Raw genomic sequence first — 12,345 nt, forward strand, 5'->3', positions numbered from 1 at the left:
TAAGAATTATACAAGAAGATGAACTCAGTGATACAGAATGGATAAGAAGCCTCTATGAACAATTAGCTCTCATTGATGAGAAAAGAATGAATGCAGTGTGTCAAGGTCAACTCTATCAGAATAGGATGTCCAAAGCTTTCAACAAAAGGGTCAAACCTAGACAGTTCGCACCGGGGCAGCTGGTACTGAAGCGGATCTTCCCGCATCAAGATGAAGCCAAAGGGAAATTTTCGCCCAATTGGCAAGGGCCCTACACGGTTCACAGAGTACTAACAGGAGGAGCACTCATACTTACAGAAATGGACGGAGAGGTTTCGCCAAAGCCTATCAATTCAGACGCAGTCAAAAGATATTATGTTTAGAATGTTCGCATTTCTTCATCTGATGTAATTGAACTATGCTCGACCTGATTCCTATTTAAGAGGGGATACGCAGGTAGCCCTGTGGGTTTGGTCACAATTCAATAAAATTCTCATTTTCCCCACAACCAGAAACTGGGGCAGAATTTTTAGGAGGACCCTCAAAATTCCGGAGCAAGTCTAGCCAACGTCATCACATGTAGAACGGTCATAGAATCGCCTAAGTAAATTGGGGTAGAAGTTTGAGGAGGACCCTCAAAATTCTAAGGAAGTTGCAATGTCTCTAAAGTGTCACAGTCATTGGTTCATCTAATTTATCTGATATTGCATACTAATGTATTTTAAATACCTACATTCATCATATGCACGCACATTTTCGAAAACTTTATTTTTATGAAACATCCAGATGCTACCTGTGGTAAATCAAGCAGGACTTCGATACAGAGCAAAGCAAAGCAGGAAGGCGGAGGCACGAACCAACCTTCCCCCGTAAAACTCACGATTGTCCTTTGGATACAGGAACAAGAAATATTCTCAAATTCAGGCACACCTCAGAATCGCTGTCTTCATAACAACAAAGCTGCCAAGCGTAAACCCATTTCCATCTAAGAAATACTCTACTACTACTTATTATCTATTCATTGCATGAAACTAAGCATTGTCTCCATCTTGCATGAGGCTAAGCCCTGCCTCCTTAATTGCATAAGGCTAAGCACTGCCTTCCCCTGCATGGGACTAAGCATTGTCTCCATTTTGCATGAGGCTAAGCCCTGCCTCCTTAATTGCATAAGGCTAAGCACTGCCTTCCCCTGCATGAGACTAAGCATTGTCTCCATTTTGCACGAGGCTAAGCCCTGCCTCCATCTTGCACAAGGCTAAGAATTGCCTTTCCTTGGACGAGACTAAGCATTGTCTCCCATCCTACATGAGGCTAAGCCTTGCTTCCTCAATTGCATAAGGCTAAGCACTGCCTTCCCCTGCATGAGACTAAGCATTGTCTCCATTTTGCATGAGGCTAAGTCCTGCCTCCATCTTGCACAAGGCTAAGCACTGCATTTCCTTGGACGAGACTAAGCATTGTCTCCCATCCCGCATGAGGATAAGCCCTGCCTCCTCAATTGCATGAGACTAATCATCGTCTCCCACTTCGCATGAGGCTATGCATTGCCTCCCTAGTCGCATAAGGCTAAGCATTACCTTCCTCTGCATGAGACTAAGCATTGTCTCCCGCTTGCATGAGGCTAAGCCCTGCCTCCTCAATAACATAAGGCTAAGCATTTCCTTCCCCTGCATGAGACTAAGCATTGTCTCCCACTTGCATGAGGCTAAGCCTTGCCTCCTCTTGCATGAGACTAAGCATTGTCTCCCATCTTGCATAAGGCTAAGCCCTGCTTCCTCCTTGAATGAGACTAAGCATTGTCTCCCATTTTGCATGAGGCTAAGCATTGCCTCCCTAATTGCATAAGGCTAAGCTCTACCTTTCCTTGCATAACACCAAATGCTATGCTACTTGAAATCTAGCATTATTTTCTATTTTTCTCGGGGCTAAGCTCTGCCCCCGATTTTACACAAGACTAAGCTCTGCCTTGTTTTGCTTTGCATATGACCAAACATCATGTCTTTGCATCTCATGGGCTGAAACATCGCCATTCTGTCCAAAGGCGTCATAGTCTGAAGGCATCATCCTCATAGCCGGAAGACACCATGCCATGGCCTGAGGATCTCTCAATATTGCACATCATTATTCAAAGGCGTCATAGTTCAGAGGCACCATTTTCATGGCCCGAGAACATCATTTCATGGCCTGCGAATCCCTTATCACGCAATTCATGGCCCAGGACATCATGGTCGAAGGACATCATCCCCATCATCCAAAGACAACTTTCATGGTCCAAAAGGAATTGCATCATGTTTAAATTATCGCAATATACACCTGCATGCATTGTATTTAAGTTCCGCAGGTAATCCAGGAGGTAACCGTTCTCCCAACAGGAGCAATCTTCGCTCCAGTTTCCATTGAATATTCACACCCTGTAACTACCTCAAATACAACCAACCACCATCCGTTACCCATTTCCTCTTGATGACCGTTCAAATACCCATAACCGTTCTAAGGTACATTCATTCATAACTCTGATGTCATCCTATCTAGATGAACATGTCCATTCCTACAACAACTCCATCGGCTCAGTTCACCACTGGATCCAGAACTACACACGGCCTGATTCCCGTAAAACCAGAGATATGTAGGCAACTCAGAAAACGGAGTTCGACCTCCATTTTTCAAATCACCCCATTCGGTCAAAATCGGTCATCATTTCTTTACCCGACAACTCTTTCATCATTCCCGGGTAAAGAGGGGCAGTTGTTGATACCCAATTTTTCTCTCATATTTTTAAAATATATATACTTTCAAAATAGTATATTTGCATTATCATTTAATTTATAAACCTATACAAGCTTTTTCCATAATTGTCCATAAATTTTAAAGGCTTTACATCAATTTCTTTCTGCATTTTATTGTATAAATATCCAATAATTATCGTTCAAATTATTTTTATGATGATTTAATCATCCAAACTTATCATTTACACCAACATGTATGTTTTTAAATATTTTACTGCATTTGTTATAATTACATTTGCATTTTTAGGCTAATTGTATATTTTTGCAATAATAGCCCATATTAATGTATAATTACATTATTTATGAAAAAAATAACTTTTTATATTTTTATAATGTAAGTTATTATTTTTAATCATTTTAGTGCACAATTAATATTTTTCTTATTTATTAATTATTTTTATAAATTATTTCTTTTGCTAAAATATTGGGTATTTAAAAACTAGCCCACTCTTAAACTTATTTTCGAACCAAACAAAGGCCCAAAGCCTAATACACTAGCCCAAACAACCCCCAGCCCAAACCAAATTAACCCAACCCCTAACTCGGTCGCGACCCATTTCTAATAACCCGATCCAACTACCCTTTAATCGTGAGATCAACGGCCCATATCAAGCCCTCCTCTTTAAACTAACCCAAACCCCAACCCTAATCCCATTCTCCCTTGTCCGCCGCCCTAATATCCCTCACCTTCCTTCTCCCTCCTAAGAACCCTAGCCGCCGCCCCCTAAATCCTCTCATAATCCCGTCTAATATGGGATTCTATGGCTACTACTTGCCATATATGACCTCCTCCGGGTATTGGTTACTCTTCTATACTGCTTGCCTAAACATGGCAAGTAGATCTCAACAAGATCAAACCAAAATAGGTTCAAATCACTGATCTTTCTGCTATTCTGTCTATGTTCATCCTTTGTTCTATTGTGAGTACGAATATTTGTGCATTTTTGTTGATTCTTATTTTTTCTAAAAAACTAGGGTTTACAGATCTCTTCAAATCGAACCAAAATTGGTTCGATTCTCTGATTTTAAGTATTATTTGTGTCTATATTTGTCCTATGCTACCGTTTCTGTGTATATTCCGTTGATATTTATTTTTCCTAAAAAAAACTAGGGTTTACCGGCTTATTCTCCTAATTTAATTTTAAATTGATTTATGTGTTCTTCTTTCCTTTTATGGTCTGATTGTTCGTATTTCCTTACTTATGTGCTAATTTTTACCACTATATAAACCCATTCCCTTTCCCCTTTTTGAACAGACAAAAAGTCACTAAAAAAAACTCTCACTAAAAATTAATTTTTCTACTTTATATTTATTTACTATTCTATTCTGTTTGGCTCTTGGCCGGCTGAAAGCCAAGGCCACCGGATTTCTACTTTTCTGACCATCTCTTGGGTGTGAGCACTGCCCTGGGTTCTTGAAACCCTCGGGAACTTGACACATTTGAGACTCTAGGTCCTTACTGCTGTTCTTTTCTTGTTTATTGAACAATCACTGGTTAGTTTCTAAACCCTCGCAATGTTTATTCTTTTATGTTAGCATGTTCTTTGAAACTGCACAACTTAATGTATTCCCTTGATTCTCTTTAGGTGTGATTTTGCCTATAATTTCTAGCCTAATAATGTCTTTGCACCTAACTTAGTTAATTTAAACAGAATGAAGCATGTTTAGTTTGGTGTTGTTGATAATTCGAATGTTCTGCCTTGATTATATGGTTTAATCCATGTTCTCTGCCTAATTTTGAGCTTCTAGTGATTAATTGATGTTATTAGCATACCTTAACTTGTTTAATACCTTAACTTGTTTAATACCTTTACTCTAAGTGTAGTACGCTCCTATGACTATGGTTGCCACTCTATGTGTTCTTGCCATGTCCAATTCTGCACCTCTGACAACTTGTGATCCTTTAAAACCAGTCTTCTTTAACTGACACTCTCTATGTTACCTGATCCTGTTTGTATTATAATGCTTAAGTCATGTGTTTGGTATAATATGATCTCTTAAGTCCTAAATTAGTTGCATTACTTGGTTTTAATAGTCTAATACCATTTGCATGTTAACTTGCAATCCCAGGCTCCTTGTTCCTTATCATATGTCACCCTGCCCAGTGTGTTAATTTGCTTTTGGAGTTCATTATGTGATTATCTTACAAGTTTGCAAATATTTTCCAAACCTATTACTATTTTTCATTGATTGTTTCTTGTTATGAGTCTAATTCTGGGCCGGCTGAAAGCCAAGGCCCCCCTCCCCTAAATCTTCTCTATCACCCTCCCTAGTGTGAGCATTGCTCAGGGTCCATTTTGAGACCCTTGTGAACTCTGACATACTAGGGTCTAAGGTTCTTTGGGCCACTTTGTCCTAATTGTTCAACTCCGCCCCTCCCTTTTCACCTACAAAATAAACTAATTGGTTTGTGTAAATGGCTGTTGATTAGCTCTGGCTACTGGGTTTTGGCTATTTTGTGTAAAATGAAGATTGTTTTTCTGGGTTTAATTGGCTATGACTTCTGGGCTGTGGTAAAGCCTGTTGGATATGTAATTGAAGGCCTGGCTGGGTTGGGTATACTTTGGGGCTATCTTAGGCCCACTACAGTTATTTTGTAACCCTGAATTTTATTTCATTCATTGGGTCTGTAATAATATTGTAACAACAATTGGGATGTTAGTAAAATTGGGAAAAGGGGTTTATTTTAATATTTGCATGAAACGGGTAGAAATCCTGCCTATAGGTGTTTACTTTGCTCGAACATGTTTTGCTATTGTGTGTGTTAGATAACCTTCCTATAGGTATTTAATTCGTTTAACATATTCTGTTTCTACATGCTAGATGGCATGCCTATAGAAAATAAAATGACCAATGTCTCAATGTGCATTACATCATATTCATTAGGTGCTACGACCATAGGGTTATGTTAATTTATGTTCTACCAAATTTGCATTTTAGAAATCATGCCTATAGGGTTTAATTGGATAATGTGTTGTTGTTATAATTGCTCATTTAGGAAACATGCCTATAGGAGCTAAAATCAGTTTCAATCGCTAATCGTAGAAATCTTGCTTTAAGTGCTAATATTGAACTTCCAAACACTGTTTCATTGCTTAATTCTGTCGCTATTAGAAAGCATGCCTATAGGATCAAACTGGGTAATTCTGAGTATTTTCAATAGTTGTCACTACTAACTACTGCGTAAATTACCTAGATAGCATATCTATAGGTTTAATCGCTTATAATCTGTAATCAGCGGGCAATTGTGTAGTCGCTTAGAAGCTGTATCTAAAACGGCACCTTGCATCTGAAACTGCATGTACGTTTGAATCCCAAGGTCACATAGAAACCATGTCTATAGGACCTAATAGCTTTAATTTGCCTCAATCTTGAAATTGTCTAACGTTTAATGTGAAAATTTGTTCGCGTGCATTTGTTGTCTAAGTGTGGAGGCTAACTTGAGCCCTTAATTGCTTTTACATGAAGTCTAACTTGTTTTGTATGTCTCCTAGTTTTATCATTTCTGAGCAGCCTAAGCTATGTCTAGAAACCATCCAAAATAGAGGTCCAAACGCCTCCTGGGCCATAGGCATGGAACGGGTAGTGCACGCATAGGGCACGATTTAGAATCAACTAGTGCGCTTTAGGTAAAAACTTAAAGATTGTAATCGGGTAGCAGGAGATAATAGTCTGTGCCCGTTGAATAATACAAGTAACACCCCACCTCGAGGGAGTTACGAAGTGTTATTTATGTTGCACTGGGTGATCATTTAGGCTAAAAAACTTAGGACCCCCCGTCTTGTCTTTAAACCAATTATTTGTGTTTACTCAAGGACTTTCTAATAATATTTTGTTTTTCAAACTTCTTGTTTTTCTCTCTGACTATTTGACTAATTCATATAATTCAAGTTCGGTCAGGACCCACAGTTGTGGACCTCGAAGAGTGCCTAACACCTTCTCTTCGAGGTAATTTGAGCCCTTACCCGATCTTTGGTGATGCAAATTGGTTAAACCAGAGTCATTTGCAAATAGGTGTCCTAACACACCTCAAACACGTTAGGTGACGACTCTCTCTTTTAACACCTTCCTTTAAAAGAGTTGTCACGTGTCAAAACCCGATTTCGCGAGAAAGAGGGGTACGACAGTAAACCATATCAACATCCTCACCACTTGATTCATTGTTGTCTTTCTTGAGGACCAGGTTCTTCTCCCTTTTGGTCTCTCTTCTCTCATGATCCTTTTTCTTCTTCATTTCATAAGTTTTTAAATTACCAATGAATTCATCAACGGTCAACTTTTGTAGATCCTTTGCCTCCGTGATAGCATTTACTTTGCTTTCCCAGGAACCAGGTAATAGACTGAGTATTTTCCTGACAAGTTTGTTCATTGGAATGATTTCTCCCAGAGAATAGATCTCTTTGATGAAAAGGTGAAGCGAGTGTGCACGTCCTGAATGGACTCATCGTCTTTCATCCTAAAGAGTTCATACTCAGTGGTTAGCATATTGATCTTTGACTGTTTGACTTGCGTTGTCCCTTCGTGTGCTATTTGAAACTGCCTGTACGTTTGAATCCCAAGGTCACATAGAAACCATGTCTATAAGGCCTAATGGCTTTAATTTGCCTCAATCCTGAAATTGTCTAACGTTTAATGTGAAAATTTGTTCGCGTGCATTTGTTCTCTAAGTGTGGAGGCTAACTTGAGCCCTTAATTGCTTTTACATGAAGTCCAACTTGTTTTGTATGTCGCTTAGTTTTATCATTTCTGGGCAGCCTAAGATATTTCTAGAAACCATCTGAAATAGAGGTCCAAACGCCTCCTGGGCCATAGGCATGGGACGAGTAGTGCAAGAATAGGGCACGATTTAGAATCAACTAGTATGCTTTAGGTAAAACCTTAAAGATAGTAATCGGGTAGAAGGAGATGATAGTCTGTGCCCGCTAAATAATACGAGTAACACCCCACCTCGAGGGAGTTACGAAGTGTTATTTATGTTGCACGGGGTGATCCTTTATGCTAAATAACTTAGGACCCCACATCTTGTCTTTAAACCAATTATTTGTGTTTATTCAAGGACTTTCTAATAATGTTTTTTTTTCAAACTTCTTGTTTTTCTCTCTGACTATTTGACTAATTCATATAATTCAAGTTCGGCCGGGACCCACAGTTATGAACCTCGAAGAGTGCCTAACACCTTCTTTTCGAGGTAATTTGAGTCCTTACTCGATCTTTGGTGACGCAAACTGGTTAAACCAGAGTTATATGCAAATAGGTTTCCTAACGCACCTCAAACCCGTTAGGTGGTGACTCTCTCTTTTAACACCTTCCTTTAAAAGAGTTGTCACATGTCAAAACCCGATTTTGCAAGAAAGAGGGGCGCGACAGTAAGCCATATCAACATCCTCACCACTTGATTCATTGTTGTCTTTCTTGAGGACCAGGTTCTTCTCCCTTTTGGTCTCTCTTCTCTCATGATCCTTTTTCTTCTTCATTTCATAAGTTTTTAAATTACCAATGAATTCATCAACGGTCAACTTTTGTAGATCCTTTGCCTCCGTGATAGCATTTACTTTGCTTTCCCAGGAACTAGATAATAGACTGAGTATTTTCCTGACAAGTTTGTTCATTGGAATGATTTCTATCAGAGAATAGAGCTCTTTGATGAAGAGGTGAAGCGAGTGTACACGTCCTGAATGGACTCATCATCTTTCATCCTGAAGAGTTCATACTCAATGGTTAGCATATTGATCTTCGATAGCTTGACTTGCATTGTCCCTTCATGTGCTGTTTGGAGATCTTCCCATATCTCCTTGGCAGATTGACATGCAAAAATCCTGTTGTATTCGTCTGGCCTAATGCCATAGACGTGGATTTTCTTTGCTCGAAAGTTCTTCTCTATAGCCTTGCGGTCAGCATCGCTATATTCCTTCTAGTCTTGGGAATTGTCACTGCTGGTTCCCCAATGGTTTTCATAGGATTGAAGGGACCATCGCAGATAACATCCCAGAGCTCTAAATCTTCATCCATGATAAAATCATACATCCTTGTCTTCCACCATCCGTAGTATTGGCCATTGAATCTTGGTGGTCTGTAGGTGGATTGACCTTCTTCGAAGTTTGGTGGAGAAGCCATGAGGATCCTTTCTAGCTGTTAGCCTAATAGAAAGAACCTGCTCTGATACCAATTGATAGAAACTAAGGGTCCACAAAACTATATAGGGAACCAAGTTCTCTATTAGTTCCCACAGAACACACACACACACAGAGCATTTAGTAAATAACACAATAGAGTTTTACGTGGAAAACTCCCAGCTCACGGGATTAAAAATCACGACCTACACTCATAGGATTTAAACTTCACTACTGAGCAAACTTCAGATTATAAACTATTGTAACATAGGAATTAACCTCTTAGTCCCTCACTAACTTGTAATAACTCTATTACAAGCCCCTTTGTAATAACTCTATTACAAAGCTTACAACTCAACTAACTCTAGCCAAGACACAAACACAAGGTTTATGGTTTTACAAAAGGTTTCCTATACAATGCTTCTAACTAAGCTAAATAGGAATTACAAGTAAATTACTTTAACAAAGGCACAACACAACTAAGGAAATATAATGATTCAATACAGGAAACAGGTCCTTCATTATGTTGTTCTTTGTTCTTGACGCCTTGAATGCCACTTGCAAGTTGGCAACACATTTGAGAGGAAGCTTGATGAATTCTGGAATGTGCAAGTGTAATGTTTTTTCTTTGCTTCATGTTAATATTACATCAGTGACATCACTCGAATGATGTAAGCATGTTTGGTACAAGGGCATTCCCCATTAAGTGACTGGTGCACTGTATGCACTGTTGCGTATGTGCTAAGGCACAGTTGCATCCACTTTACAACTGTTGAGAGTTGACTGGTACAGTCAGCAAGGGAACTGATGTTTATATGTTCCCTCTGTTATTTCTTTGACTCTGAGTGTTGGAACATGTCCCAGACTTGAGATTTGTTGATCTTGAGCACTTTGAGGATGTGGAGCAGGTTCCCTATCTAGTTCCCAACATTAAGTTTGTTAGATCATCAAAACATAACATGACACATGACTTATCATTTATACATCATCACAAGTTTGATATATTGCTATAAATAGTGTACGTACTTAGCCATCTATGTTAGACAGAAATTGTAATTTCAACTCATATTTTCCATCTGCCTTTTTAAAAAAGCCAAGCTCCTCGACCCCCTCCAAATTGCCAGTGAAGGCAACTATCCACTACTTCTTTTCATCTACGGCTATAGTTGAAGGAAAATTATCAATGTTTCTCTACGGTGATGAAGTATTTGTTAATTAAGATGCCTGAGGGACTAGAATAAAGAGTAAAGACAAAGCAAGTCATCAACATTGGGAGATTTCCCAATTAAAGAATCTATTATCGATAATGAAAATTAGAATACGACAAGTTGTATAATTGTATTAACAACAGATAACATTCAAGACTCTGGAGTCTAACAAAGAGTGAATCATTAGAATATAATACACTGAGAAATTATCGTCGACAAGATCCTCGACACAACCCTGTTGAAAAATTAGTGATATCTCAAAAGGTAATGTCCATCTTGGTTTGGAAAATCTTTTCTCTTTGAAATATTATTTACATCTACTTATTAGTTAGTAAATTATTTTACATTTAGTAGAGTCAAATTAGTCATTACTAGCAGTTATCTAGTCGTTGGAGCAACGCCTACATAAAATACTTTCTAACATAACTTTCTGAATCATCTTCTCCCTTCCATATGCTGGGTTTCATTCTTGAATTTTCTGTTAATTCTGTTCCCAATTTTATAACTGGAAAAGCTTGTTGAATCCTGGGGGATATGCCTAATTTTATTCATTATTGTGTGGGCGAAATATCCTTAAGGACTGTCCTTGACACGCCTTGATAAGTGTGGATTTTAACCACTTATTACCACTTTTTTCCTTTTGTTATAGTCCGAAAGTATTGATTTATGTTCCAAACACTAATGAAAGTGTGCAAATAATAGGAATGTTGGAAATTTGGGCTCTCATGAATAAATCCAACTCAAAAAAGAGTGTTCTGACTCACAAGGCAAGAAGGGGTACATAACACAAGAAGTGTGGTCCGCAGAGGTATTTCTGCAGCCACAGAAGAAAGAGCGGACCGCAGAATTTCCTCTGCGGCCGCAGAACTAGTTAAGAAGACCAGCAGACTTTAAGCAGATGTGCAGACCGCACATGAATTGTGCGGCCATAGAACAGGGTCAGCATCTAACAAAAATTCAAATGTTCAGAGAGTGTGCAGATGACAAGACTTGAAGCCTTGCCTGAAGTGCGGACCGCACAAGAATTGTGCGGCCGCAGAAGCTGCATTGCAGCTGCAGACCAAATTGTGCGGCTACAGATTCCAAGTCTCTGTAAGCTGAAGCAATGTGCGGACCCCACATGGAATTGTGCGGCCGCAGAACCTCCTGAGGGGCACTTTTATCAACAAATGTTGGGCCACTATAAACATACGCAAATCGCATTTTAGGTCAAGTTTTGAAGTTTGAGAAGCTGTAGCCAATTTATTTTGCTATTTTAGGAAGTTTGTGACTATTTTGGGATTAAAACATCATGTTTTATTATTTTAATCTTAGATTATGAGTTTAATTAGTATTTCTTCTTTGTTTTCTTTATTTTCCATTATGAGAAACTAGACTCTTACTAGGGTTGTTACCCAACCCTAGTGAGTAAAACTTATGAATATTTAATTTAATGCTTGTTTATGATTGAGTGTTGATTATTTAACCTTGTTTGTGCTTTAATTTAGAATTAATGGTTGCAAACATTGATTCATACCTTTTTGACTTGGTCTTTACTTGAGAAAGAGAGACCTAATCTAGAATAACTTGGATAACAAGAAATTGGGCTAATTAAGGTTTTGATTAGCCTAATTAAAGGGTTTTAACTAGATATAGGGAAGACCCGACTTGAGCTCATATCAACTATTTCAAGCCAAATTGGGCAAAATCACTCTATGACCGAGAGGTATTGAGTAGGTAACTTAGAGTTGAGAGCTATAATACACCCCGATCAATACAATAAGTGTTAACGTACTTAACCTATTAGGCGAACACATAGGTGAATGTCACATCCATAGGCTTTTTAACCATTTGGTAAAAAAAAACAAAAACAATCATTCGCTTTCTAGTTTCGTCTCATTAGTTTTATAATTGTTAGTGATAAATTAGAAGTAGAAAATAAAATCCTTTATTTGGAAGCGCAATTTAGTTATTTCATTTGCTCTCATCAATTGTATACCCCTAACACCCATATTAAACTCCCTATGGAAATCGACCTCGACTCTTGTTGGGTACTATTCTTCCAACGACCATTTTCACTCACTTTTGAGTGCGGATTGGACGTGGATCAAATTTTTGGTGCCGTTGTTGGGGAGTTAAAATAGTGTTAGCTATATATTTGACTTTGTTTTGGGAATATCTTCTTTCCCTTCCGTGTTACTAACTTGTGTGAGAAATTATAGGTACAACCATGGCGAACAATGATCTCTGAAATACGCCTTTGGGGGAACTGGACGGTGAGG

The sequence above is a fragment of the Nicotiana tabacum genome, chromosome 24, assembly GCF_000715075.1.
Source record: "Nicotiana tabacum cultivar K326 chromosome 24, ASM71507v2, whole genome shotgun sequence".
In the NCBI taxonomy this organism is placed as follows: Eukaryota; Viridiplantae; Streptophyta; class Magnoliopsida; order Solanales; family Solanaceae; genus Nicotiana; species Nicotiana tabacum.